Source organism: Pristiophorus japonicus, chromosome 15, assembly GCF_044704955.1.
Source record: "Pristiophorus japonicus isolate sPriJap1 chromosome 15, sPriJap1.hap1, whole genome shotgun sequence".
NCBI classification, from domain to species: Eukaryota; Metazoa; Chordata; class Chondrichthyes; family Pristiophoridae; genus Pristiophorus; species Pristiophorus japonicus.
Window position 1 is genome coordinate 112,000,512 of NC_091991.1, and position 26,974 is coordinate 112,027,485.

Here is a 26,974-nt window from a genome sequence, read left to right on the forward strand (position 1 = left end):
CCTGGAATATTAGGTCCTTCATTGAAACACCAGTGAACTTTTTGGCGTGGAAGCAAGTTATCCTCAATTCGAGGAACTGCCTATGATGATGATACCAAAATGCAATTGTTACACTATTTACTAAAAAAAGTGTAGCCTTTCTTGGCATTTGGGGCTTTTCTCGGGTCTCCTTACACCCAGGCTCATGCCATCACCTCCAACACTGTAAAGATGGGGACGTGGCCAGCAGCAACTGAAATATCAGAGTGCTGACACTTATGCTGTGAGGCAGTTCTCCAAAAACTCCGACAAAGTAAAGTCAATTTGCATGGTCTGATTGATGCAGCTAGCTTTGCTGCAAACACTGCTGTGTCAGAGGAACCTACACAGCCACTCTGTAGTGTTTGCGAATCGCACGCCCCTTCCCTCTAGGCCACTGGAACTGCCTTTCAAACCTTGGCTGCTGATGGCTTGCCAGCTTTACAAACGTGTGAGCAGAAAGTACAGCGACAGAACGTCTGCACACAGGCTGTTTACAAAACTCAAGGGGCCAGAAATTCGGTTCACGGCGATAACTGTATTTTTTCACCAAAATTACCGTTATTGCAACGCTATCGCTGTGAGGCCGTAGATTCAAGGTTTAATTTACGCAGCACTAAAAGTTGGCGTTGCACGAGGATTCGCGACGCAAACCGCGATCCTCGCCAACTTTAGTCCAAGGGTGATACTGCTGCGAGTTGGGCCGAGGGAGGGCGGAAAAACACCAAAAAATAAATTGGATAAAAAAACAAAAAAAAATTCACAAAACATTTACAAGACACTTATCTAGCGAATTGCTGCAAAAGAATTTAAAAACTAAAAACTTTAACTTACCTTTTTTGCAAGTCTTCATACTTACCGCTGCTCCAAGGGCTGCAGCAGCCATTTCCCTGGCGGTATTTTTCGCCCTAAATACGGGTGCGCTGAGAGATAAATTTTTGGCGAAAGCGATATTTTGAGACTTGCACGGCGGCGGTCCTCTCTCCAGCAGTATTTGAAAACCGCCGCCGCAAAACGTCTCCGAATGTTCCATCGACCGGGTTTGTGCCAAAAACGGTGAATAGCACCAAAAAGCCGGTCGCAAAATCTGCGAATTTCTAGCCCACAATGACCAACTCATACCCTTGGAAACCAAAAAAAACCTCACTTTCCTACCTTTAAAAACTCAATGTTATCGGTTAAGAAATGTCGAACAAACACTTGCGCAAATCCTTTAGAGCTCATAGTCATTGCAATATGTTTCCTTTCTGCTTCAATCGTGTTGTTAAAATCCATTCCTTGGATTTCTATTTGTAAAGAGGCTAACTTACACAAAGCGTACTACTAATGCTGATCTTTAGACACCAACCTACAAGTTTCGATGATACACTACAGCAATTTGGACCTAGCCATTTGGATCAACACTTTCTTTAGAGGGCTGACGATCTCCATCATTATCCACTGAACCATACCACAACGTGAACTAAAAAGCTTAATAGTTTGAAATAGACACATTGTTTCATCCATAATATATCTATAAAGGGTTTTTTGTGGGGTTTATAAGTTTCAATAATTAGAGGGCCAGTTGTAGACTAATTGATAGGGCTGTGATTAGTCAACAACTCCATTACCATTATGTCGTGTAACTATGGCAGAAGGCCAACTAGATGGGCCTTGATCTTTTGTCATCTAGCAATTAGTTCCTATGTTCATATGGTGTAATGAAACTGCAGCCAGAGGCAATTGTACCACAGTTAAATGGGTCAGGAATGTAGGACACTGGGAGAACTCCCCTGCTCTTCTTCACATCTTGTACATCATCCAAAAGACAGTACTAAACTAAAGCGTCAGAATAGTTTGTGTGCTCAAGTCCTGAACTCACAACCTTCTGACTCAGACAAGAATGTTACCACTGAGCCAAGGCTGACACTTAGTCCTCTAACCAACTTCTGAAAATAGATTCTGTTATGTATGCATGCCAATGATGTACAGATGTACTATAACACTCGACCTGAATGTATCTTCACCCTGTATATATCTTACCTGTACACTAGAGGGTGCTGCTGCTGGAGACCCAAGGATCACCTGTACACTGCAGGTAACCCAGTATAAAAGGGAGCTCACCTCTTGGTGGCCTCACTCTAGGAGCTGCAAAAGGACTACAGTTCAAGTGCCATATCCCTGCCTCGTGGAGTCATTAACAGAATGCCTACATACACAATCGATTCCATTATTGATGTGAGTCAAATGGCCTGTTGTTTCCTGGGTTATATTTGCTCATACTATGCTATTGCAGATACTATGTTTGCCCATTTCCAGTACTCCACAGCATTGCTAGCAGCCAGCAATTCTTCCATGAGATTAGACGGTGCCCCATGCTTTGTTTCTGTGGTGCTATTCCAAAAAGAGCAGGTGTCAGCCCTGGCTCAGTGGGTAGCACTCTCAGCTCGGTCAGTAGGTCATGTGTTCGAGTCCCACTCCAGGGACTTCAGCACATAATCTAATCTGACACATCAGTGCAGTGCTGTGGAGGTGCCGACTTTCGGATGAGACATTAACCCGTCTGCTCCCTCAGGTGGATGTAAAAGATCCCATGGTACTATTTCAAAGAAGAGCAGGGGAATTCTCCTGGTGTTTTGATCAATATTTATCCCTCAACCAACATCAACAGCAGGTTATCTGGTTATTCATCCTGTTGCAGTTTGTGGGAGCTTGCTGCATGCTAATTGGCTGCTGCATTTCTCGAACGGGCTGCAAAGTAGTTTAGGATTTCCTGAGGCTGTGAAAGTTGCTATAGAAATACAAGTTATTTATTTCTTAAGTTCTTTCTGATATCCCTCAGCACCTTAGGATATATACGTTTGTGCCCTGGGGTTTTGTTTGCATCAAGTCTTGCTTATCAAGTAGCCCTGCACTGTTGACTTCAAAATCCTCCAGGATATTGGCAGTGTGACAGAAACCGAACAGCAAGCTAGTGTTTCCTTCACCACTGAACACTTGCTTCTTAATTCCACTATCTTATCTATGTAATTATATGTAACTTTATCTTCTTCAATTTCACCTCTACTTATATCTTTTAGTGTTAATTTATTTTCCAACTACTCCACTCAGCCTTCTAACAGACAAACCTTTCTCAATCAGATATTCAGCAACTTCCTTTTTAACAGAGTTAATCAGCAACAACACTCTGGGAGTATTTTCCAGATTACAACTGGCTCAGTGGGCAGCACGCTCGTCCCTGAGTCCGAAGTTGTGGGTTCAAGTCCCACTCCAGAGACTTGAGCACAAAAATCCAGGCTGACACTCCAGTGCAGTGCTGAGGGAGCGCTGCACTGTCGGAGGTGCCGTCTTTCAGATGAGATGTTAATCCGAGGCACTGTCTGTTCTCTCAGGTGAATGCAAAAGATCTCAGGGCACCATTTTGACCAAAAAGGGATCAAGGGGTATGGAGAGAAAGCAGGAAAGGGGTACTGAGGTGAATGATCAGCCATGATCTTATTGAATGGCAGTGCAGGTTCGAATGGCCTGCTCCTGCACCTAATTTCTATGTTTCTAAGAGCAGGGGAGTTATCCCTGGTGTCCTGGCCAATATTTATCCCTCAATCAACATAACAAAAACAGATTATTTGGTCATTATCACATTGCTGTTTGTGGGAGCTTGCTGTGTACAAATTGGCTGCCGCATTTCTTACATTGCAACAGTAACTACATTTCAAAAGTACTTCATTGGCCGAAAAGAGCTTTGGGTTGTCCTGAGATCATGAAAGGCGCTATATAAATGCAAGTCTTTTTACTGCTCTGTGGAGTGGTGGGAGTTCTCACAGTTGCCCGCACTCCAAGGTTACCAGTTTTGTACTTTACACCTTCCAGTGTTACACTAGTAATTGGAATGAGATAATCTGTTTACATCCACATAGCCTCCCCAGCTCCATGCTCTTGAAGAAGTCTCTCGACCTCTATTTTCCAAAGAAAATAATTCTGCCGAACTAGTTACTAATAATGGAACGCAAAATAAACACAAAATGCAAATATATTTGTAATACCATATTTAACAATTAAACAAGAGGTGGGTGCTGTTCCTGATTTTATAGCAAGCAGCACTGGTGCAATCTTCAAACGTCATTCCAAAATTTGTTGTTTGCAATATTTCACTGCTTCATATTTTTGAATGTAAAACCCCTACTTGAGTGGCACTGTGGACCTGTGCAAAGAAACTGTTGCAGATATTATATATGCTTGTACTGTTCCCCTTGCGCGGTATAGTACAGAGACAAAACTGTTTACTACTCTGGATTGCGTCCATATTATATAAGCTGAAGCAAGCACCGAATGCACAGCTCCTAAAGATAGTTACAATCGACCGAGATTCTGCAGCGAGACATAAATCGATAGAAAATCGGCCACCAACGTGGCAGCGGATTTGGCGGTCACAGCTGCTTACCGCAAGGCTTGGAATCTGACAGCAACCAGCGGAGGCAGGGAAAGGCTGTGCAAGCGCATGAAATCCCACGTACCTGAATGCCAAGTGTGAAGGTCTGCTGGGGTTGGGGGGGGAACAGACATCCAGCTTGTCCCCTCCCACACACGGCCGCTGCCCCGCCCAGGAGGAGGACTCGGCTCGGACAAATGTACTCCACAGCGCTAACACTCGACTGCACGTACACACCGCTCCGGAAAGGACAGAACACTTAGAGCAGCACATTCATCCCCCTCCCGCACATCCAACGTGCGCCCGGCCCTGCAGGGACATCAAGGGAACAGCACAAACAACCTCAAGCGTACTTGGGCTGCATTTAAATCAGAAACCTGTGCGAGAAGGTTCAGCAATGCTCATTGCCACCCCGTGTCACATATACTGTTCAGTAGCAAGTTATAGGAACTTTCTCTTCATTAAAAAGGCGTTTTCAATCTCACCTACACTTTGTTTAACGCCACACAACCATGTAAACTGCACTGGGCTTGCAAATCATATCATGACTTAAATAAGACTCCTCAAAAAAAAGGCTTGGCTAAACACATTACGAAAGTAAACTTGCGCAAAACATAAAAACAGATAGTAAAAGCTTTAACCGATATATAAAATGAAAAAGAGTGACTAAAGTAAATGTTGGTCCCTTAGAAGATGAGAAGGGGGATTTAATAATGGGAAATGTGGAAATGGCTGAGACCTTAAACAATTATTTTGCTTCGGTCTTCACAGTGGAAGACACAAAAACCATGCCAAAAATTGCTGGTCACGGGAATGTGGGAAGGGAGGACCTTGAGACAATCACTATCACTAGGGGGGTAGTGCTGGACAGGCGAATGGATCTCAAGGTAGACAAGTCCCCTGGTCCTGATGAAATGCATCCAAGGTTATTAAAAGAGATGGCAGAAGTTATAGCAGATGCATTCATTATAATCTACCAAAATTCTCTGGACTCTGGGGAGGTACCATCGGATTGGAAAGCAGCTAATGTAACGCCTCTGTTTAAAAAAGGGGGCAGACAAAAGGCAGGTAACTATAGGCCAGTTAGTTTAACATCTGTAGTGGGAAAAATGCTTGAAGCTATCATTAAGAAAGAAATAGTGGGACATCTAGATAGGAATAGTGCAATGAAGCAGACATAGCATGGATTCATGAAGGGGAAATCATGTTTAACTAATTTACTGGAATTCTTTGAGGATATAACGAGCATGGTGGATAGAGGTGTACCGATGGATGTGGTGTATTTAGATTTCCAAAAGGCATTCGATAAGGTGCCACACAAAAGGTTACTGCAGAAGATAAAGGTACGCGGAGTCAGAGGAAATGTATTAGCAATAGAGAATTGGCTAGCTAACAGAAAGCAGAGAGTCGGGATAAATGGGTCCTTTTCAGATTGGAAATCGGTGGTTAGTGGTCTGCCACAGGGATCGGTGCTGGGACCACAACTGTTTACAATATACATAGATGACCTGGAAGAGGGGACAGAGCGTAGTGTAACAATATTTGCAGATGACATAAAGATTAGTGGGAAAGCGGGTTGTGTACAGGACACAGAGAGGCTGCAAAGAGATTTAGATAGGTTAAGCGAATGGGCTAAGGTTTGGCAGATGGAATACAATGTCGGAAAATGTGAGGTCATCCACCTTGGAAAAAAAACAGTAAAAGGGAATATTATTTGAATGGGGAGAAATTACAACATGCTGTGGTGCAGAGGGACCTGGGGGTCCTTGTGCATGAATCCCAAAAAGTTAGTTTGCAGGTGCAGCAGGTAATCAGGAAGGCGAATGGAATGTTGGCCTTCATTGCGAGAGGAATGGAGTACAAAAGCAGGGAGGTCCTGCTGCAACTGTACAGGGTATTGGTGAGGCCGCACCTGGAGTACTACGTGCAGTTTTGGTCACCTTACTTAAGGAAGGATATACTCGTTTTGGAGGGGGTGCAGAGACGATTCACTAGGCTGATTCCGGAGATGAGGGGGTTACCTTATGATGATAGATTGAGTGTCAATAAAACAGATCCCCTTCAGGGCTTCCTCTTTTGTTAAAAGACTTGCATTTATGTGGTGCTTTTCACAGCCTCATGATGTCCCAAAGTGCTTTGCTGCCAAATGGAAGCACTTTTGAAGCGTAGCCACTGTTGTAATCTGTCTTTCGGATGAGATGTTAAACCAAAGTCTCCCCTATCAGGTGGATGTAACATATCCCATTGAATTTCGAAGAGGAGCAGGGAGGGGACTTCTCCCCGGTATGCTGGCCAATATTTATCCCTTAACCAACTTCACGAAAACAAATTATCGGGTCATTATTGTTGTGTATAGAGAAAGAGTCAGACTGAACGCTCTGAGCTCAAAGTAAAGTGTGACCGTAGTCTTTTATTGCAGGTCTCCAGAGTGCCTCTCCAACCTGTGAAGCCTCCTTAAATACCTGTGCTCCCTTGGGACTCCAGGGAATGAGCCCTCTGGTGGCTGTACAGAGTAAATACAAGTCCACATATATAACAACACTCCCCCCACCCCCCCACCCAAAGTCAACAGTGTAACTATTTACAATGTGAGTCGATCTGGGGCCCTTTTTGCCCTGGTTGATCGTCGTGGAGTGAAAGCTGGTGTTGTTGAATCATTTGTTGGGCCTTCGCTGGGCTGCTATGCCCAACAAATGATTCAACAACACCAGCTTTCACTCCAAGACGATCAACCAGGGCCAAGAAGGGCCCCAGATCGACTCACATTGTAAATAGTTACACTGTTGACTTTGAGGGAGGGGGGGGGGGGCGGGGGGAGTGTTGCTATATATGCAGCTGGCCTTGCTGGGCTGCCTGGTGTGTTGGGTCCTGCTGGGCTGCTGTGGATGATGGGTTCTCCTTCGTGGTCAACAGTGATGCCAGTTGCCACTGGTGTGCATGTTGGGGGATCAAAAAAGGTAGGGTCCAAGGTGGGTTGCTCAGGATAGTCCGTGAATCTGAGTTTGATTTGGTCCAAGTGCTTCTGGTGAATGAGTCCATTTGAAAGTTTGACCCGAAACACCCTGCTCCCCGCTTTGGCCACGACAGTGCCGGGAAGCCACTTGGGACCTTGTCCATAATTTAATACAAATACAGGATCATTGATTTCAATCTCGTGTGACACATTTGCGCTGTCATGGTATGCATTTTGTTGAAGCCACCTGCTCTCTACCTGTTCATGTAGATCAGGGTGAACTAACGAGAGCCTTGGCTTAAGTGCTCTTTTCATGAGCAGTTCAGCAGATGGGATCCCAGCAAGTGAGTGGGGTCTCGTGCGGTAGCTAAGCAGGACTCGGGATAGGCGAGTCTGCAGTGAGCCTTCAGTTACCCTCTTCAAGGCTTGCTTGATGGTTTGCACTGCTCTCTCTGCCTGACCATTGGACGTTGGTTTAAACGGGGCAGATGTGACATGTTTGATCCCGTTACGGGTCATGAATTCTTTGAACTCAGCACTGGTAAAACTGTCGCTCACCAGGACATCAGGTAGGCCGTGTGTGGCAAACATGGCCCGCAGGCTTTCAGTAGTGGCAGCGGACGTGCTAGCCGACATTATCTCACATTCAATCCACTTGGAGTACGCATCTACAACCACAAGGAACATTTTACCCAAGAACGGGCCTGTATAGTCGACATGTACCCAAGACCACGGTTTGGAGGGCCAAGATCAGAAACTTAGCGGCGCCTCCCTGGGTACATTGCTTTATTGCGTGCATGTATTATATCTGTGTACGCAGGACTCTTTAAGTCCACATCGATACTGGGCCACCACACGTTAGATCTGGCTATCGCTTTCATCATTACGATGCCTGGGTGGGTACTGTGGAGGTCACTGATGAAGGTGTCTCTGCCCTTCTTGGGGACCACTACTCGATTGTCCCACAGAAGGCAGTCTGCCTGTATAGACATTTCATCATTGCGCTGCTGGAACGGCTTTATCTCTTCCTGCATTTCCACTGGGACACTGGACCAGCTCCCGTGAACCACACAGTTTTTGACTAGAGATAATAAGGGATCCTGGCTTGTCCAGGTTTTGATCTGCCGGGCAGTGACGGGTGATTGCTCACTCTCAAATGCTTCCATAACCATGGCTAGATCTGCGGGCTGCGCCATTTCCACCCCCGTGGTGGGCAATAGCAGCCTACTGAGAATATCGGCACAGTTTTCTGTGCCTGGCCTGTGGCGGATGGAGTAGTTGTATGCGGACAATGTGAGCACCCATCTCTGGATGCCAGCTGATGCGTTGGTATTTATCCCTTTACTCTCGGAGATCAGGGATACAAGTGACTTATGGTCAGTTTCCAATTAAAATTTTGGCCCAAACAGGTATTGATGCATTTTCTTTACCCTATAGACACATGCTAACGCTTCTTTCGCAATCATGCTGTGGGCTCTCTCAGCCTTAGACAGACTCCTGGATGCATAAGCAAACACTTACAGTTTCCCGAAATCATTAGCTTGTTGCAATACACACCCGATGCCATATGACGACGCATCACATGCTAGTACCAAACGCTTACGTGGATCATACAACACAAGCAATTTGTTTGAGCATAACAATTTTCTCGCTTTTACAATGGCATTTTCTTGGCTTTTGCCCCAAACCCATTCATCCCCTTTTCGTAGTAAGACATGCAGTGGTTCTAACAGTGTGCTGAGACCCGGTAGGAAGTTACCAAAGTAGTTCAGAAGTCCCAGAAATGACCGCAGCTTCATCACGTTCTGTGGCCTCGGTGCGTTCTCGATTGCCTCCGTCTTCGCGTTGGTGGGCCTGATGCCGTCCGCCGCAATCCTCCTTCCCAGAAACTCCACTTCAGGTGCCAGGAAAACGCACTTCGAGCATTTTAACCGGAGTTCCATGCAGTTGAGTCGACTAAGAACCTCCTCCAGGTTCTGCAGATGCTCGACTGTGTTCCGACCTGTGACCAAGATGTCGTCCTGGAAGACCACGGTGTGCGGACCGACTTCAGTAAGCTTTCCATATTTCTCTGGAATATCGCCGCCGCCGATCGGATTCCAAACAGGCATCTGTTATAAACAAAAATACCTTTGTGCGTGTTGATGCAGGTGAGGCCTTCAATGATTCCTCCAGTTCCTGCGTCATGTAGGCTGAAGTCAGATCCAGCTTCGTGAACGTCTTTCCTCCCACCAGCGTTGCAAAGAGGTCGTCGGCCTTTGGTAGTGGGTATTGGTCCTGCAGGGAGAAACGATTGATAGTTACTTTGTAATCGCCACAGATTCTGACGGTGCCATCTCCCTTGAGGACTGGGATGATAGGACTGGCCCACTCGTTGAACTTGATCGGTGAAATGATGCCCTCTTGTTGCAGCCAGTCTAGCTCGATCTCTACCCTTTCTCTCATCATGTACGGTACTGCTCTCGCCTTGTGATGGATGGGTCGCGCCTCCGAAATTAGATGGATCTGCACTTTTGCTCCTTGGAATTTCATGATGCCTGGTTCAAACAGCGAAGGAAATTTGTTTAAGACCTGGGCACATGAAGTGTTGTCAGCGGGCGATATCGCTCGGACGTCATCCCAGTTCCAGCGTATCTTTTCCAGTCAGCTCCTGCCGAGCAGCGTGGGACCATCGCCCGGTACCATCCATAATGGTAGCTTGTGCACCACTCCATCGTAGGAGACCTTTACGGTAGCACTGCCGATTACAGGAATCAGTTCTTTCGTGTAAGTTCTTAGTTTTGTGCGAACTGGAGTTAAGACTGGCCTTGAGGCCTTGTTGCACCACAACCTTTCAAAAGTCTTTTTGCCCATGATGGACTGGCTCGCGCCCGTGTCCAGCTCCCTTGACAACGTGACTCCATTAAGTTCAACATTCAGCATTATCGGGGGACAATGTGTGGTGAATGTGTGCACCCCATGTACCTGTGCCTTCTCGATCTGAGGCTCTGGTTCATCGTGATCCTACGTGGATCTGTCCTCCTCTGCAACATGGTGGTTTACAAGTTTAACAGGCTTTGCAGCTTGCCTGCACACTCGTTGGAGGTGTCCCATTGTTCCACAGCCCTTGCAAACGTACTTTGTATCGGCATGAATGGAAACGATGATCACCCTTTGTGTGGCAGCGCTCGCTTCCCCATCTAGCTCGTTGGCCACGAAGTATTGGTCGAGTCGCTCCACAAAAGTTTCCAAATCATCTCCCTCCGAGAATTTCTCCAGGATGCCCACTGTTCTCTGCATCTTTGGGTTCACTATCTGTATCTCGTCGCCAGTTGTTGTGTATGGAGAGAGTCACTGTGAGCTCAAAGTAAAGTGTGACCGTAGTCTTTTATTGCAGGTCTCCAGAGTGCCTCTCCAACCTGTGATGCCTCTTTAAATACCTGTGCTCCCAAGGGATTATGGGATCCCTTGGGACTCAAGGGGATGAGCCCTCTGGTAGCTGTACAGAGTAAATACAAGTATACATATATAACAATTATCACATTGCTGTGTCTGGGAGCTTGCTGTGTGCAAATTGACTGCCACATTTCCTACATTACAACAGTGACTACACTTCTGAAATACTTCTTTGACTGCAAAGCACTTTGGGACGTCGTGGAAGGCGCTATACAAATTAAGGTCTATCTTTCAAGTCTTTATTTTTTTAAATCCTGTCAATACACTGCAAATTCTCCCAGATAGGATTGTGGTTTGTGATAATGTGTACTGGTATCGGGACTTGGCTGTGCGGCTTTGGACTTTATGAAGAAATACATTTCTAAAGGTAATGCTCACTTAAACTGACTGTCTTTACTATGGCCTTACTATTTCAGTATTAAAAACTCAATTTAAAATTTCTCATCCATTTTTTTCAAATCCCTCCGTGCCCTTGCCGCGCCCCGCCCCTATCTCTGTAACCTCCTTCAGCCCTAAAACCCTCCGAGATCTCTGCACTCCTCCAATTCCAGCTTCTTGCGCATTCCCAATTTAATCACTCCACCACTGGCGGCCATGCCTTCAGCTGCCAAGGCCCTAAACCTCTCTACTTCTCTCTCCTCCTTTAAAACTCTCCTTAAAATCTACCTCTTTGACTAACCTGTCCTAATAACTATGTAGCTTGGTGTCCAATTTGGTTTGCTAAATGAAGCACCTTGGGACGTTTTACTACATTAAAGGCGCTATATAAATGGAAGTTGTTGTTGTTGTATATAACCCCTTCCCTTAAGAAAAATCAGCAAATATGTCCCCATTCCATGACTGCCATTATGTTTTATTTACAAGGAAAAAGCTTTGTCAGACTAAATCGTACCATATTCAAAGTCAAAAATCCCTGCTTTGTAAAATCTCGGTAACTTCCTGTGCTTGGCAACTGTTAACACATACGGTGAGTTTTCAGTTTGGAAATATCCATTTATTTAGCTGCATTTACTGTTCTTCATGGTCTCAGCATAAGGGTGAAAGCTACAGCATGAGGCAAGCAATTCAAATGTCACAGTGTTCACATAATATGCCAGGCCGTAATCTGTGATCTCTTGAAGGATATATTTCAAACGTCAAACATTAATGTAATTAAAAATGCAGTAGTTATTAATCTGCCACCCAGAAAATAAATAGAAATGCTTAAACTGACTTGCTTCATGAATCAAATTAAAGGTGTAAACCAAAAACTGGCGGCATATGCAGCTCTCAATGCTACCAGTTTTAAACTGTGGCTACGGCCAAATTCAACAAATCAATTCATAGAATTCATCAAAATTTACAGCACTTTCGCCCCTGTGCCGAGACCATTCGGCCCAAACACTCTGCCAGTGTTTCTGCTCCAAACGAGCCAACGTCATTGTTATTGGATCAGAGTTGGGTAAAACTCAGCAGCAGTGAGTGCACAGATCCCAAAGAGCCTTCAGCACACAGCCCACGATGGCCAGAACTCACCATGAGCTACTTGGGAAGTGGAAGCAAGTCTGACGGCATCCCCACAAATCAGTGCTCCCTGCTCCTGAAGCGGGAATAGGCTCCTGAAATACAAGAGTACAATGCCCATTGTTCAGTGTTGTCGCCAATATTCTGTGGACAGAGGTGTACTTCACTTATTATAGGTGTTCGTAACTCAACTTGGAAAATAGCTACAATACACAAAATGAAACTCCATTCCTTCCTGTACGCTGTAATCATATTTAGCCCTTTGACTAGAATCATAGAAATGGCTACAGCACAGAAGGCGACCAATTGGGCCATCGAGCTCGTGCCAACTCTCAGCCGGTCCCATTCCCCCACCCTTTTCCCCATAGCCCTACAAATATTTTTCCTTCCGATACTTATCCTATTCCCTTTTAATAGATAGTATTAGAAACATAGAAAAATAGGTGCAGGAGCAGACCATTCAGCCCTTCTAGCCTGCACCGCCATTCAATGAGTTCATGGCTGAACATGCAACTTCAGTACCCCCTTCCTGCTTTCTCGCCATACCCCTTGATCCCCCTAGTAGTAAGGATCCCCCTAGTAATAAGAAGTCTGCCTCCACCACCTTTTCAGGCAGGGCATTCCAGATCTTAACCACTCGCTGCGAAAAAAAAATTCTCCCGTCGCCTTTGGTTATTCCACCAATCACCTTAAATCTGTGTCATCTGGTTCTCGACCCTTCCACCAATGGGAACAGTTTCTCTCGATCTACTCTGTCCAGACCCCTCATGATTTTGAACACCTCGATCAAATCTCCTCTCAAACTTCTCTGCTCCAAGGAGAATAACTCCAGCTTCTCCAGTCTATCCACGTAACTGAAGTCCCTCATCCCTGGAATCATTCTCATAAATCTTTTCTGCACCCTCTCTAAGGCTTTCACATCCTTCCTAAAGTGCGGTGACCAGAATTGGATACAATACTACTTTGGAGCCGAACCAATGTTTTATAAAGGTTCATCATAATTTCCACACTTCTATACGCTATACCTCTATTTATGAAGCCCAGAATCCTGCTTTCACAATCTTTTTAACTACTTTCACAACCTGCTCTGCCACCTTTAACGATTTATGTACACATACCCCCAGGTCTCTCTGTTCGTGCACCCCCTTTAGGATTGTATCATTTAGTTTATATGTCCTCTCCTCATTCTTTCTACCAAAATGCATCAGTTCACACTTTTCTGCATTAAACTTCATCCGCCCATTCCACTAGCCTGTCTATGTCTTCCTGAAGTCTAACACTATCCTCCTCACTGTTCACTATAGAGGTGCAGCGCCCCGAATCCGTAACGCTCGGGACCGAGGCCGTTCCGGATTTTGCGTTTTGCCGGATTTTGAAACGTCTTTCTGATGTCATGAATCCGGAAAGACCCGAGCCCAGGTTTGGGTATTTCCGGATTTTGGAATGTCAGAAAGGGGGGAAGGGCGGGGGGGGGGGGGGCAAGTCGATGAATTGTTCGAGTGTTCGGGTGGGGCCTCGCCGCCATGGAGTTGTTCGCGCGGGCCCCACCGAAGAGGACTTGATCGGGCGGGGCCTGCCGCCGTGGAGGAGTTCCTTGTCTGGCCCGAGGTAGGTGGGGTCGGGCAGCCGAGGTGGGTGGGAGGGAGGCCAGGCCGAGCGAAGTCGGGCCGGGGCAGGCCGAGGTCGGGCGGGGCAGGGGTGGGCCAAGGTCGGGCGGGGCAGGGGCGGGCCGAGGTCGGGCGGGGCAGGGGCAGGCCAAGGTCTGGTTGCGCAAAGTTGGGTTGGGACAGGCCGAGGTCAGACGGGGCGAGGTCGGGTCGTGCAAAGTCGTGGCAGGGCGGGGGGTGGGCCGCACCGAGGTCAGGGCGGGCGAAGTCACGGCGGGCGAAGTCGGGCCGGGGCAAAGTTGGTTCACCGAGGCAGGGGGAGTCCGGATATCGGAACATTTTCCGGTTTCCGGACGGCCCCGCCACGGATCGGCCCGGTGTCCAGATTCCGGAACTCCGGATTTTGGACGTCGAACCTGTAATTGTGCCCTTGTACACCCAAGTCCAAGTCATTAATACATATCAGGAAAAGCAGTGGTCCCAGTATCGACCCCTGGGGAACAACACTGTATATCTTCCTCCAGTCCGAAAAACAACCGTTCACCACTACTCTCTGTTTCCTGTCACTCAGCCAATTCCGTATCCATGCTGCCACTGTCCCTTTTATTCCACCGGCTTCAACTTTGCTGGCAAACCTATTCTGTGGCACTTTGTCGAACGCCTTTTGGAAATCCATGGACACCACGTCAACCGCATTACCCTCATCAACCCTCTCTGTTACCTCATCAAAAAACTCAAACAAATTAGTTAAACACGATTTGCCTTTAACAAATCTGTGCTAGCTTTCCTTAATTAATCTATACTTGTCCAAGTGACTGTTAATTTTGGCCCTGATTACTGTTTCTTAAAGCTTCCCCACTACCGAGGTTAAACTGACTGGCCTGTAGTTGCTGGCTTTATCTTTACTCTCTTTTTTGAACAAGGGTGTAACATTTGCAATTCTCCAGTCCTCTGACACCACCCCCGTATCTATGGAGGATTGGAATATTGTGGCCGGTACCTCCGCGATTTCCCTCAGCATCCTGGGATGCATCCCATCCGTTCCTAGTGATTTATCTACTTTAAGTGCAGCCAGCCTTTCCAATACCTCTTCTTTATCAATTTTTTTTATCCTATCAAGTGTCTCCACTACCTCCTCCTTCACTATGTCTATGGCAGCATCCTCTTCCTTAGTGAATCAACCCAGCCAAAGGATCATTCTCCTATTGTGAAAGAGAGGAGAAAAGTATTTCTGGACCCATCCACTGCACAAACCAACACTCTGCAAGTCCCCTCTCTTTTACACAATAATTGCCAAGATGGTCCCGATCTCTGTAATCTTCTCTAATCCCTCGACCCCGCCTCCCCCCCCCCCCCCCCCCCACTCCCCGAGATCTGTGCGCTCCTCCAATTCTGGCCTCTTGCACATCCCCAATTTTCATCGTCCCACTATTGGTAGCCGTGCCTTCAGCTGCCTGGGTCCTAAACTCTAGAATTCCCTTGAACCTCATCACCGCTCTCTCCTCCTTTTAAGACGCTCCTTAAAATCTACCTCTTTATTTATTTATTTATTATTAATTCGCTTCCTGCATTACAACAGTGACTACACTCCAAAAAGTACTTAATTGGCTGTAAAGCCAAAGTGGTCGTGAAAGGTGCTATATAAATCCAAATCTTTCTTTCTCTTTGACTCAAGCTTTTGTCACCTGTCCAAATATCTTCTTATGTGGCTCAATGTCAGATTTTGTTTGATAATCGCTCCTGTGAAGCGCCTTGGGAGGCTTTATTACGTTAAAGGCGTTATATAAATGCAAGTTATTCTTTAGTTACAAGATCCCGTTCTACTGTAGAGAATTAAATTACTGTCACCCCACTCATTATCAAAGTTTCCAAGATCCGACTTAAGAGCATAAGCAAAAATGCTATTTGGAATATTGTATCATCTGACGTTTCATCAAATTGATCCTCTACTGATGATTTTACAGCAAAGACTTGGGTATGAAGGATCCATAGTGGCTGAATAAACAGCTGTCCCTGGCATCACTAATCCTATGTGTCATGTATTTGCTTCATGGGTTCTTTGCTTAAGAATTCATAGCAGCACATTGCTATTAAGAACTAGTTGGTTTATTAGCAAAGGTTTAACAATCACACTACACATTACCAGAAACTGGGGGGAGAAAGAGAGAGACAAGAAAGAGAGAGACTGGGGGGGAAGAAAGAGAGAGACTGGGGGGAAGAAAGAGAGAGACTGGGGGGAAGAAAGAGAGAGACTGGGGGGAAGAAAGAGAGAGACTGGGGGGGAGAAAGAGAGAGACTGGGGGGGAGAAAGAGAGAGACTGGGGGGGAGAAAGAGAGAGACTGGGGGGGAGAAAGAGAGAGACTGGGGGGGAGAAAGAGAGAGACTGGGGGGAAGAAAGAGAGAGACTGGGGGGGAGAAAGAGAGAGACTGGGGGGGAGAAAGAGAGAAACTGGGGGGAGAAAGAGAGAGACTGGAGGGGAGAAAGAGAGAGACTGGGGGGAGAAAGAGAAAAACTGGGGGGGAGAAAGAGAGAGACTGGGGGGAAGAAAGAGAGAGACTGGGGGGAAGAAAGAGAGAGACTGGGGGGGAGAGGGAGACTGGGAGAGAGAGACGGGGAGAGAGAGAGAGAGACTGGGAGAGAGACACTGGGGGGGGGGGGGGAAGAGAGAGACACTGGGGGGGGGGGGGGAGAGAGAGACACTGGGGGGGGGGAAGAGAGAGAGAGACTGGGGGGGAGAGAGAGAGGCGGAGAGAGGGAGAGAGAGACTGGGGAGAGAGAGAGAGAGAGATTGGGGAGGGAGAGAGACTGTGGGGGGAGAGAGAGACTGGGAGAGAGAGAGAGAGAGAGAGAGAAAGAGAGACTGGGGGAGAGACACTCGGGGGGGAGAGAGAGACACTGGGGGGGGGGGGGAAGAGAGAGAGAGATTGGGGGAGAGAAAGAGAGAGACTGGGGGGGAGAGGGAGAGGGAGTGAGAGTGAGAGAGAGACTGGGGGGAGAGAGAGACTGGGGGGGGGAAGAGAGAGAGAGAGAGAGACTGGGGGGAGAAAGCTAGAGAGAAACTGGGGAGAGAGAGAGAGAGACGGGGGGGTTGAGAGAGAGAGAGAGAGGAGGGGGAGAGAGAGAGAGAGAGAGAGAGGAGGGAGAGAGAGAGTGCTTGGGGGCGGGGGGGAAGAGAGAGAGAGAGACTGGGTGGAGAGAGAGAGAGAGAGAGAGAGAGAGAGAGTAGAGAGAGAGTGGGGGGGGGAGAGAGAGAGAGAGAGAGAGACTGGTGGGAGAGAGAGAGAGTGTGGGTAGAGAGAGAGAGAGAGACGGGGGGAGAGAGAGAGAGAGACGGGGGGAGAGAGAGAGAGACGGGGGGGAGAGAGAGAGAGAGAGAGAGAGAGACGGGGGAGAGAGAGAGAGACGGGGGAGGGAGAGAGAGTGTGACGGGGTGATAGAGAGAGAGAGAGAGCCTGAGACTGGGGGTGATAGAGAGAGAGAGAGACAGGGGGGGGGGAAAGAGAGAGAGAGAGAGACCGGGGGGAGAGAGAGAGAGAGAGAGAGAGAGAGAGAGAGAGAGAGAGACCGGGGGGAGAGAGAGAGAGAGAGACTGGGGGAGAGAGAGAGACTGGGGGTGAGAGAGAGAGAGAGACTGGGGGTGAGAGAGAGAGAGACTGGGGGGGAGAGAGAGAGAGACTGGGGGGGAGAGAGAGAGAGACTTGGGGGGAGAGAGAGAGAGACTGGGGGAGAGAGAGAGAGACTGGGGGAGAGAGAGAGAGAGACTGGGGGAGAGAGAGAGAGAGACTGGGGGAGAGAGAGAGAGAGAGACTGGGGGAGAGAGAGAGAGAGAGACTGGGGGAGAGAGAGAGAGAGACTGGGGGAGAGAGAGAGAGAGACTGGGGGAGAGAGAGAGAGAGACTGGGGGAGAGAGAGAGAGAGACTGGGGGAGAGAGAGAGAGAGAGAGAGACTGGGGGAGAGAGAGAGAAACTGGGGAGAGAGAGAGAGTGGGAGAGAGAGAGAGAGAGTGGGAGAGAGAGAGATAGTGGGAGAGAGAGTGGGAGAGAGAGAGAGTGGGAGAGAGAGAGAGAGAGACTGGGGGAGAGAGAGAGAGAGAGTGACTGGGGAGAGAGAGAGAGAGAGAGACTTAGGGGGAGAGAGAGAGAGACTGGGGGAGAGAGAGAGACTGGGGGAGAGAGAGAGACTGGGGAAGAGAGAGAGACTGGGGGAGAGAGAGAGAGAGAGAGATACTGGGAGAGAGAGAGAGAGGGACAGAGACTGGGGGAGAGAGAGAGAGACTGGGGGGGGAGAGAGAGAGAGAGAGAGAGAGAGAGAGAGAGAGGCTGGGAGAGAAGGAGAGAGAGGCTGGGAGAGAAGGAGAGAGGCTGGGAGAGAAGGAGAGAGAGAGGCTGGGAGAGAAGAAAAGAGACTGGGAGAGAAGGAGAGAGAGAGAGGCTGGGAGAGAGAGAGAGAGAGGCTGGGAGAGAGAGAGAGAGCGGCTGGGAGAGAGAGAGAGAGCGGCTGGGAGAGAGAGAGAGAGCGGCTGGGAGAGAGAGAAAGAGGCTGGGAGAGAGAGACAGGGAGAGAGAGACAGAGAGAGAGAGAGAGGCTGGGAGAGAGAGAGAGAGGCTGGGAGAGAGAGAGGCTGGGAGAGAGAGAGGCTGGGAGAGAGAGAGAGAGAGAGAGAGAGAGGCTGGGAGAGAGAGAGGCTGGGAGAGAGAGAGAGAGAGAGAGAGAGGCTGGGAGAGAGAGAGAGAGGCTGGGGGCGAGGGAGAGAGGAAGAGAGAGAGACTGGGAGAGAGGGGCGAGACACGGGTTGGGGGGGATCGGAGCGGAGAGAGTGAACTCAGGGAAGACGGATCACGTTCTTCCAACCCCCTACAAGGGACATTGTTGGAGTGGATGAAATCCAAAAATCACTACACTGTCACTATTCACTTCATACCCAATAAACCTGTTAACAATCCGTACACAATGGCCCATTTTTTGGGGGGGAAGGGGGCGGGATATAAGGGCATGCACTTGGACTGGCATAAGGAGGGACTTTGGCTGGGGGAGGGATGCTCGTGCTGAGGTAAGGGCTTTAACTGGGGGAGGGATGCACTTAAGCTGGGGTATGGGACTTTGGTTGGTTCTTCCTGTTTTCTGGGGAGCTGGAAGCCAAAATGGATTGAGTCACAATTTGCAGTCAGTGAGACCTTGCATGGGCAGTTCCAGTTACACATTCCAGAGAAACTTCAGGGTGTGGCTTATCCTCCAAGGGGACCAATCATAGACAAAGGGCGGACCAGGGCGGCCATTTTCACAGCACATATAAGCGTGTCCTTCTCTCCTGTGCCTCCACAGGATCTTCCTGAACTTAAAGAAGCAACAGAAATTCTCTCCAACACCATACCTAGTTTCAGGCTTAAGCAGCCAAACACCAGTACTGAACAGTAAGTGACCATACAAATTAATTACACTAATATGTATTATTTAGAAAAGAAAGGTTTTGCATATATATATATAGTGCCTTTCACAACAGCAGGTTGTTCTCCTTAGAGAAGGTTAAGAGATTTGATAGGGTTTTGATAGAGTAAATATGGATAAACTGCATCCAGTGGTAGAAGGGTCAGTAATCAGAGGGCACAGATTCAAGGTGATTGGCAAAGGAACCAGAGGCAACATGAGGACACATTTCTTGTAAACAGCGAGTTGTTGTGATCAGAGGATAATACAGCACAGGAGGCCATTCGGCCCATCAGGTCCATGCCGGCTCTCTCGAAGAGCAATCCAGTAAGACTCACTCCCCCGCCCTTTCCCCATATCCCTGCAATTTTTCCCATCTGCCGAGAATTCAACCTGGAGACATTTCTTGCACTCATGGCTTACAAACTCTCTCATCATACCAAGATAGAAACATAGAAACATAGAAAATAGGTGCAGGAGTAGGCCATTCGACCCTTCTAGCCTGCACCGCCATTCAATGAGTTCATGGCTGAACATGCAACTTCAGTACCCCATTCCTGCTTTCTCGCTATACCCCTTGATCCCCCTAGTAGTAAGGACTTCATCTAACTCCTTTTTGAATATATTTAGTGAATTGGCCTCAACAACTTTCTGTGGTAGAGAATTCTACAGGTTCACCACTCTCTGGGTGAAGAAGTTTCTCCTCATCTCGGTCCTAAATGGCTTACCCCTTATCCTTAGGCTGTGACCCCTGGTTCTGGATTTCCCCAACATTGGGAACATTCTTCCTGCATCTAACCTGTCTAAACCCATCAGAATTTTAAACATTTCTATGAGGTCTCCTCTCATTCTTCTGAACTCCAGTGAATACAAACCCAGTTGATCCAGTCTTTCTTGATAGGTCAATCCCGCCATCCCGGGAATCAGTCTGGTGAACCTTCACTGCACTCCCTCAATAGCAAGAATGTCCTTCCTCAGGTTAGGAGACCAAAACTGTACACAATACTCCAGGTGTGGCCTCACCAAGGCCCTGTACAACTGTAGCAACACCTCCCTGTCCCTGTACTCAAATCTCCTCGCTATGAAGATGGTCTCACCCCCTCCCTATCTCTGAAACCTTGAGCTCGACAACCCTCGGAGATCTCTGCACATCCCCCGATTTTCTTCGCTTACCACCGTGCTTTCAACTGCTTCGGCCTTCGCCTCTGGAATTCCCTCCCTAAACCTCTCTGCCTCGCTCTGCTCTTTTAAGGAACTCCTCAAAACCTACCTCTTCGACCAAGCTTCTGGTCATCTGTCCTAATATCGGTGGCTCGATGTCAAATGTTGTTCAATGATCGCTCTTGTGAAGCGCCTTGGTTCGTTTACTCAGTGAAAGGCACTATATAAATGCAAGTTGTTGTAAGATGTTAGCGAACCAATTGGGCTTTTATGACAATTTGACAGCTTTGTGGTCACTGTGACGCAGACCAGCTTTTTAGTTGCAGAATTTTAAAAAAAACCTGAATTGAAAATTCTCAAATTGCCATGGTGTGATGCTCTGGATTAGTCCAGGCCTGTGGAGCTTTAGTCCAGTAACTACTGTGCCCGCAAGAGGTGCATGTGCTGCTGTTGTCCGAGATCACAGGCCAATCATCGGCAAAGTAGCAGTGAAAAAACTCAGCTTTAGGTTTAAATTGATTGTGGATCAGTGCTGGGCAGGTGTCCTTGGTGTCTGTCCTCGGGTCTGGTGGTCACATTGTGCATACTGTGGGAAGGTTGTGAGTGCAGGATGCCATAACCAATGCTTCTAATGTTCCTTCCTTTATACACTTTGAGTATTTCCACAACTTCAAAGTTCTTGCCTTCAGTGTTTAATTAAAAGTTTGATTTCTTCGGATGAGACATTAAACCGAGGCCCCATCTGCTCTCTCAGGTGGATGTAAAAGATCCCATGGCACTATTTTGAAGAAGGAGCAGGGGAGTTATCCCCGGTGTCCTGGGCCAATACTTATCCCTCAATCAACGTTAAAAAAAAACAGATTATCTGATCATTATCACATTGCTGTTTGTGGGAGCTTGCTGTGCGCAAATTGGCTGCTGCGCTTCCCACATTACAACAGTGACTATACTCCAAAAATTGGCTGTAAAGCGCTTTGAGATGTCTGTTAGTTGTGAAAGGCGCTATATAAATCCAAGTCTTTCTTTCTTTAGTTCCACACAATTGTTCTGCCACACAAAATGGACTCAACAACATAAAGTAACTTTATCTGGAACGCACTGCCTGAAAGGGGGGTGGAAGCAAATTCAATAGTAACTTTCAAAAGGGGATTGGATAAATACTTGTAGGGACATGATTTACAGGGCTGTGAGGAAAGAGGAGGGGAGTGGAACTAGTTGGCAAGCTCTTTCAGAGAGCCGGCACAGGTTCGATGGGCCGAATGGCCGCCCTTCTGTGCTGTATCATTCTATATAAGGCTAGAAATTCGGATCTCAGCGGTAAAGGTATTTTTTCGCCAAAATTACCATTATCACAACGCTTTCGCTGTGAGGTCATAAATTCAATGTTTAATTTGCGCAGCGGTAAAAATCGGCGTTGCATGAGGATTCACGGCGCAAACCACGATCCTCGCCAACTTTAGTCCGAGGCCGATACTGCTGCGAGTTGAGCCTATGGAGGGCGGAAAAACACATCAAAATAAATAGGAAAAAAAAAATTCACAAAACATTTACAAGACACTTATCTAGCAAATCGCTGCAAAAGAATTATAAATAAAAATGAACTTACCTTTTTTGCAGGTGTTCATACTTACTGCTGCTCCAAGGGCTGCGATGCAGCTTTTCCCTGGCGGTATTTTTCACCCTAAATACGGGTGCGCTGTGAGAAAAATTTTTGACGAAAGCGATATTTCGAATCTTAAGAACATAAGAATTAGGAACAGGAGTAGGCCATCTAGCCCCTTGAGCCTGCTCCGCCAATCAACAAGATCATGGCTGATCTGGCCGTGGACTCAGCTCCACTTAATCGCCTGCTCCCCGTAACCCTTAATTCCCTTATTGGTTAAAAATCTATCTATCTGTGATTTGAATACATTCAATGAGCTAGCCTCAACTGCTTCCTTGGGCAGAGAATTCCACAGATTCACAACCCTCTGGGAGAGAAATTCCTTCTCAACTCGGTTTTAAATTGGCTCCCCCGTATTTTGAGGCTGTGCCCCCTAGTTTTAGTCTCCCCGACCAGTGGAAACAACCTCTCTGCCTCTATCTTGTCTATCTCTTTCATTATTTTAAATGTTTCTGAACTCCAACAAGTAAAGACCCAGTCTACTCAATCTATCATCATAAGGTAACCCTCTCATCTCTGGAATCAGTCTAGTGAATCGTCTCTGTACCCCCTCCAAAGTTAGTATATCCTTCCTTAAGGTGACCAAAACTGCACGCAGTACTCCAGGTGCGGCCTCACCAATACCCTGTACAATTGCAGCAGGACCTCCCTGCTTTTGTACTCCATCCCTCTCGCAATGAAGGCCAACATTTCATTCGCCTTCCTAATTACCTGCTGCACCTGCAAACTAACTTTTTGGGATTGCTGTGTGATGGTGGTGCAGTGGTAAGCATGGTTGCCTTCCAAGCAGTTGACCTGGGTTCAATTCCCAGCCATCACATTTGTCAATTTCTACTTGTGGATGAAATGAACCTCTAATGACTCTGGTTGGAAGCAGTTCTTCCAGCCGCAGCTCATGGATTGACTCAAAAGAGTTTCATGCACCAAAAAAAACAAAAAAGGGCCTTGTAAATGTCTTGTGTGTGTCATCCAGGTCGGGTGGCACGGATACATGTTTTATGTTTTCGCAGGTAAACTCAAAAGAGTTTCATGCACAAGTAGAGGAGTAACAATGATCAAGAAGGTGGTATTCCCAGGACGAGGCTAGCCCATTGCACTTCGGGTGTGCTGACGCCTGCGATGTCCCCAAATGCGGGATACTCGACTGTAAAATTTGTGGTAGTGGGGGACTGCGTTCGCGCCAAAAAGAGTTTCATGCACAAGGTGGGCACCGGAGGGACTGGAGTGCATCATCACGCCCGGCAACCAAATTTTAATTTGATTTTACGTTTTAAAGTTTAATTTGTTTTAATTGCCGGTGCTTTTAGTGTCCCCCTCTCCTTTTATAGGGGGCACTGGAAAAAAGGAAAAATTTGATTTTAGTGCCCAAAAAAAAAACACAAAAAAACCCAAAAAAAACAAAAAAGGGCCTTGTAAATGTCTTGTGTGTGTCATCCAGGTCGGGTGGCACGGATACATGTTTTACGTTTTGCAGGTTAACTCAAAAGAGTTTCATGCACAAGTAGAGGAGTAACAATGATCAAGAAGGTGGTATTCCCAGGACGAGGCTAGCCCATTGCACTTCGGGTGTGCTGACGCCTGCGATGTCCCCAAATGCGGGATACTCGACTGTAAAATTTGTGGTAGTGGGGGACTGCGTTCGCGCCAAAAAGAGTTTCATGCACAAGGTGGGCACCGGAGGGACTGGAGTGCACCATCACGCCCGGCAACCAAATTTTAATTTGATTTTACGTTTTAAAGTTTAATTTGTTTTAATTGCCGGTGCTTTTAGTGTCCCCCTCCCCTTTTATAGGGGGCACTGGAAAAAGGAAAATTTGATTTTAGTGCCCCAAAAAAAAACCCAAAAAAAGGAAAAAAAAAGAGGGCCTTGTAAATGTATGGTGTGTCATCCAGGGCGGGTGGCACCGATTAATGTTTTTGTTTTACAGGTAAACTCCAAAAAGAGTTTCATGCACAAGGACCCCCAGGTCCCTCTGCACTGCAGCATGTTGTAATTTCTCCCCATTCAAATAATATTCCCTTTTACTGTTTTTTTTTTCCAAGGTGGATGACCTCACATTTTCTGACATTGTATTCCATCTGCCAAACCTTAGCCCATTCGCTTAACCTATCTAAATCTCTTTGCAGCCTCTCTGTGTCCTCTACACAACCCGCTTTCCCACTAATCTTTGTGTCATCTGCAAATTTTGTTACACTACACTCTGTCCCCTCTTCCAGGTCATCTATGTATATTGTAAACAGTTGTGGTCCCAGCACCGATCCCTGTGGCACACCACTAACCACCGATTTCCAACCCGAAAAGGACCCATTTATCCCGACTCTCTGCATTCTGTTAGTTAGCCAATTCTCTATCCATGCTAATACATTTCCTCTGACTCCGCGTACCTTTATCTTGTGCAGTAACCAGTCTTGCCCGGCAGCGCTCTCCCCAGCGGTATTTGAAAACGTCACCAAAATTTCTGCGTGTTTTCGCCAAAAAAGATGAACTAGACCAAAAACCCGGTCGCAAAATCGCCGAATTTCCAGCCCTATGATTCTATGATTAGTCCGAAGGGCCTTTTTCTTCTGAATCAGCAGATATGGAGGTGTAATTTGAAGAGAAAGTTCTTCTCCTTTAATTTTCTGGCCCTCACCTCTCAGATGAGCACAAGATACTGAACCTTGAATGAATTTAAGGATCTCACCTCCACTACCCTACCTGATGGACCATTCTAAGTGTTGATCACTCTTTGAGGGATGTTCTTCCTGACATTTGGCTTGAACTTTCCTTTCACCAGCATTAGTCTATGCCCTCTTGTTCCTGGCACACCGTATTGTATGCCTCCCCTCTCAGTCCCCTGTTAAGATCACAAGATAATTATGGATGAGGAAGGATAGTCGACCTATCTTAATTCAGCCATCCAGAACAATACTAAAATGATTCCTGGGTTTTTGACTCCACCACTATCACATGGAGTTTGATCACAGATCAGCCATGACCTCATTGAATGGCAGAACAGGCACAAGGGGCTGAATGGCCTCCTCCTATTCCTTTGTTCCTAAGTGTTGTTCACTCTCTGCCGAGTAGAACCTCCTGATATCAGCACTAAAGGTACTTTTAACTAGATTCAACCCACGCCCCATTATCCTATTCCCAGTTTCATTTGTGTCTGCCAATCCCTGCCGGCCTGCCCCATTCCCTCGCACATCCACCCCTGCCTTCCCTTAACCATACCTGACCCCATCTGCCCCCCTTTGCTACCCCACCTGTCCTCGTGTTCCCCCTCCCCTACCTGCCCCCGTGTCCCCCCCGCCCGCTGTGTCCCCCCTCCCCACCTGTCCTTGTGTCCCCCCGCCCGCTGTGTCCCCCCCTCCCCACCTGTCCTTGTGTCCCCCCGCCCGCTGTGTCCCCCCCTCCCCACCTGTCCTTGTGTCCCCCCGCCCGCTGTGTCCCCCCTCCCCACCTGTCCTTGTGTCCCCCCGCCCGCTGTGTCCCCCCTCCCCACCTGTCCTTGTGTCCCCCCGCCCGCTGTGTCCCCCCTCCCGATATTAAAACACTGACTACACACCAAAAGTAAAGCACTTTGAGACAGTCAGTGGTCGTGACAGGCGCTATAGAAATGCAAGTCTTTCTCCCCTCACTGCCCTCTGGCCGGGTGCGCTTCTCAGCCCCAGGGGTAGAGCGCTCCTCCGAATGTTCTGGCACCGCCTCCCGGGCCGACAGGAAACAACCATAAACACTCAGCGACCGGTAACCCGTGGGCGGAAGGCCCAGGCCCTAGGCCCAGACCCGGTTGCTGTGGTAACCGCGGGCCAAAGCACTGCGGCTGCGTGCTGGCGGAGAAATACGGGCTGGGAAGCGCCTCTCCCACCGCGGTAGCGTGGCCGAGTGGTCTAAGGCGCTGGATTTAGGCTCCAGTCATTTCGATGGCGTGGGTTCGAATCCCACCGCTGCCAAGGTTTCCTTTTCCTAAATTAGGCTTCAAAAATGTAATGATTAACGTTCTTTATTTACCATTAAATTGTATAAAAGGCTGAAAAATGAATTTTCATACTCAGCTAGTTATTTTCAATATCACACCTAAAAGCAATAGCATGAAATTAATATTGGACAGAAAAGTGGCAAATGGAATTCAGTCCTGATAATGCATTTGGGGAGGGCGAACAAGGAAAGGGAATACACATTAAATGGTAGTGCACTGAGAAGTGTAGAGGAACAAAGGGATCTTGAAGTACAGGTCCACAGATCTCTGAAGGTAGCAGGTCAGATAGATAAGGTGGTTAAGAAGGTAGACGGAATACTTGCCTTTATTAGTCGAGGCATAGAATACAAGAGCAGGGGGGGTTATGCTAGAACTGTATAAAACATTAAAATTTGCCCTTTTACCTCCTCCCTTCTGTCTGGAGCCCCAATCACTCCTTCCAGGTGAAACAACGATTTATTTTAGGGTTATGGGGGGCAGGCGGGGAAGTGGAGCTGAGTCCATGATCAGCTTATTAAATGGCGGAGCAGGCTCGAGGGGCCAGATGGCCGACTCCTGCTCCTATTTCTTATGTTCTTACTTGTACTTCTTTCAATTTAGTATACTGTATTGGCTGCTCACGATGTGGTCTCCTCTACATTGGGGAGACGATGCACAGCTTTGCGGAACACCTTTGTTCAGTCCGTAAGTGTGATCCCGAGCTTCCGGTTGCCTGTCACTTTAATTCCACTCCCACTCTCACCTCTCCGTCCTCGGCCAACCACAATGTTCCAACGAAGCTCAACGCAAGCTCGAGGAACAGCACCTCATCTTATGTTTAGGCACTTTACAGTCTTC

General features: G+C 47.5%; 1 protein-coding gene and 4 non-coding genes across 9 annotated transcripts in view; 4 read left to right on the forward strand and 1 right to left on the reverse strand.

The window, feature by feature from the left end:
• eef2k (eukaryotic elongation factor 2 kinase) overlaps positions 1-25,925 on the reverse strand; it is a 99,697-nt gene extending 73,772 nt beyond the window's left edge. For 3 of the 5 annotated variants that reach the window (XM_070900796.1, XM_070900797.1, XM_070900790.1), the window contains exon 1: positions 4,512-4,803. The gene's annotated coding sequence lies outside the window, so the exon portion shown is untranslated. Of the gene's footprint in view, positions 1-4,438; positions 4,804-12,329; positions 12,413-24,859; positions 25,013-25,723 lie in introns of those variants that run through there. The other 2 variants (XM_070900791.1, XM_070900792.1) reach the window with 2 other exon arrangements.
• Positions 22,924-22,995, forward strand: trnag-ucc (transfer RNA glycine (anticodon UCC)). The gene has a single exon. It is a non-coding gene; the product is annotated as a tRNA-Gly (tRNA).
• LOC139225932 (U1 spliceosomal RNA) lies at positions 23,205-23,360 on the forward strand. Its single transcript, XR_011587179.1, has one exon. It is a non-coding gene; the product is annotated as a U1 spliceosomal RNA (small nuclear RNA).
• Positions 23,669-23,824, forward strand: LOC139225933 (U1 spliceosomal RNA). The gene has a single exon (XR_011587180.1). It is a non-coding gene; the product is annotated as a U1 spliceosomal RNA (small nuclear RNA).
• A 104-nt stretch (positions 25,926-26,029) lies between the features above and the next one.
• trnal-uag (transfer RNA leucine (anticodon UAG)) lies at positions 26,030-26,111 on the forward strand. The gene has a single exon. It is a non-coding gene; the product is annotated as a tRNA-Leu (tRNA).
• The last annotated feature ends 863 nt before the right edge of the window (positions 26,112-26,974 follow it).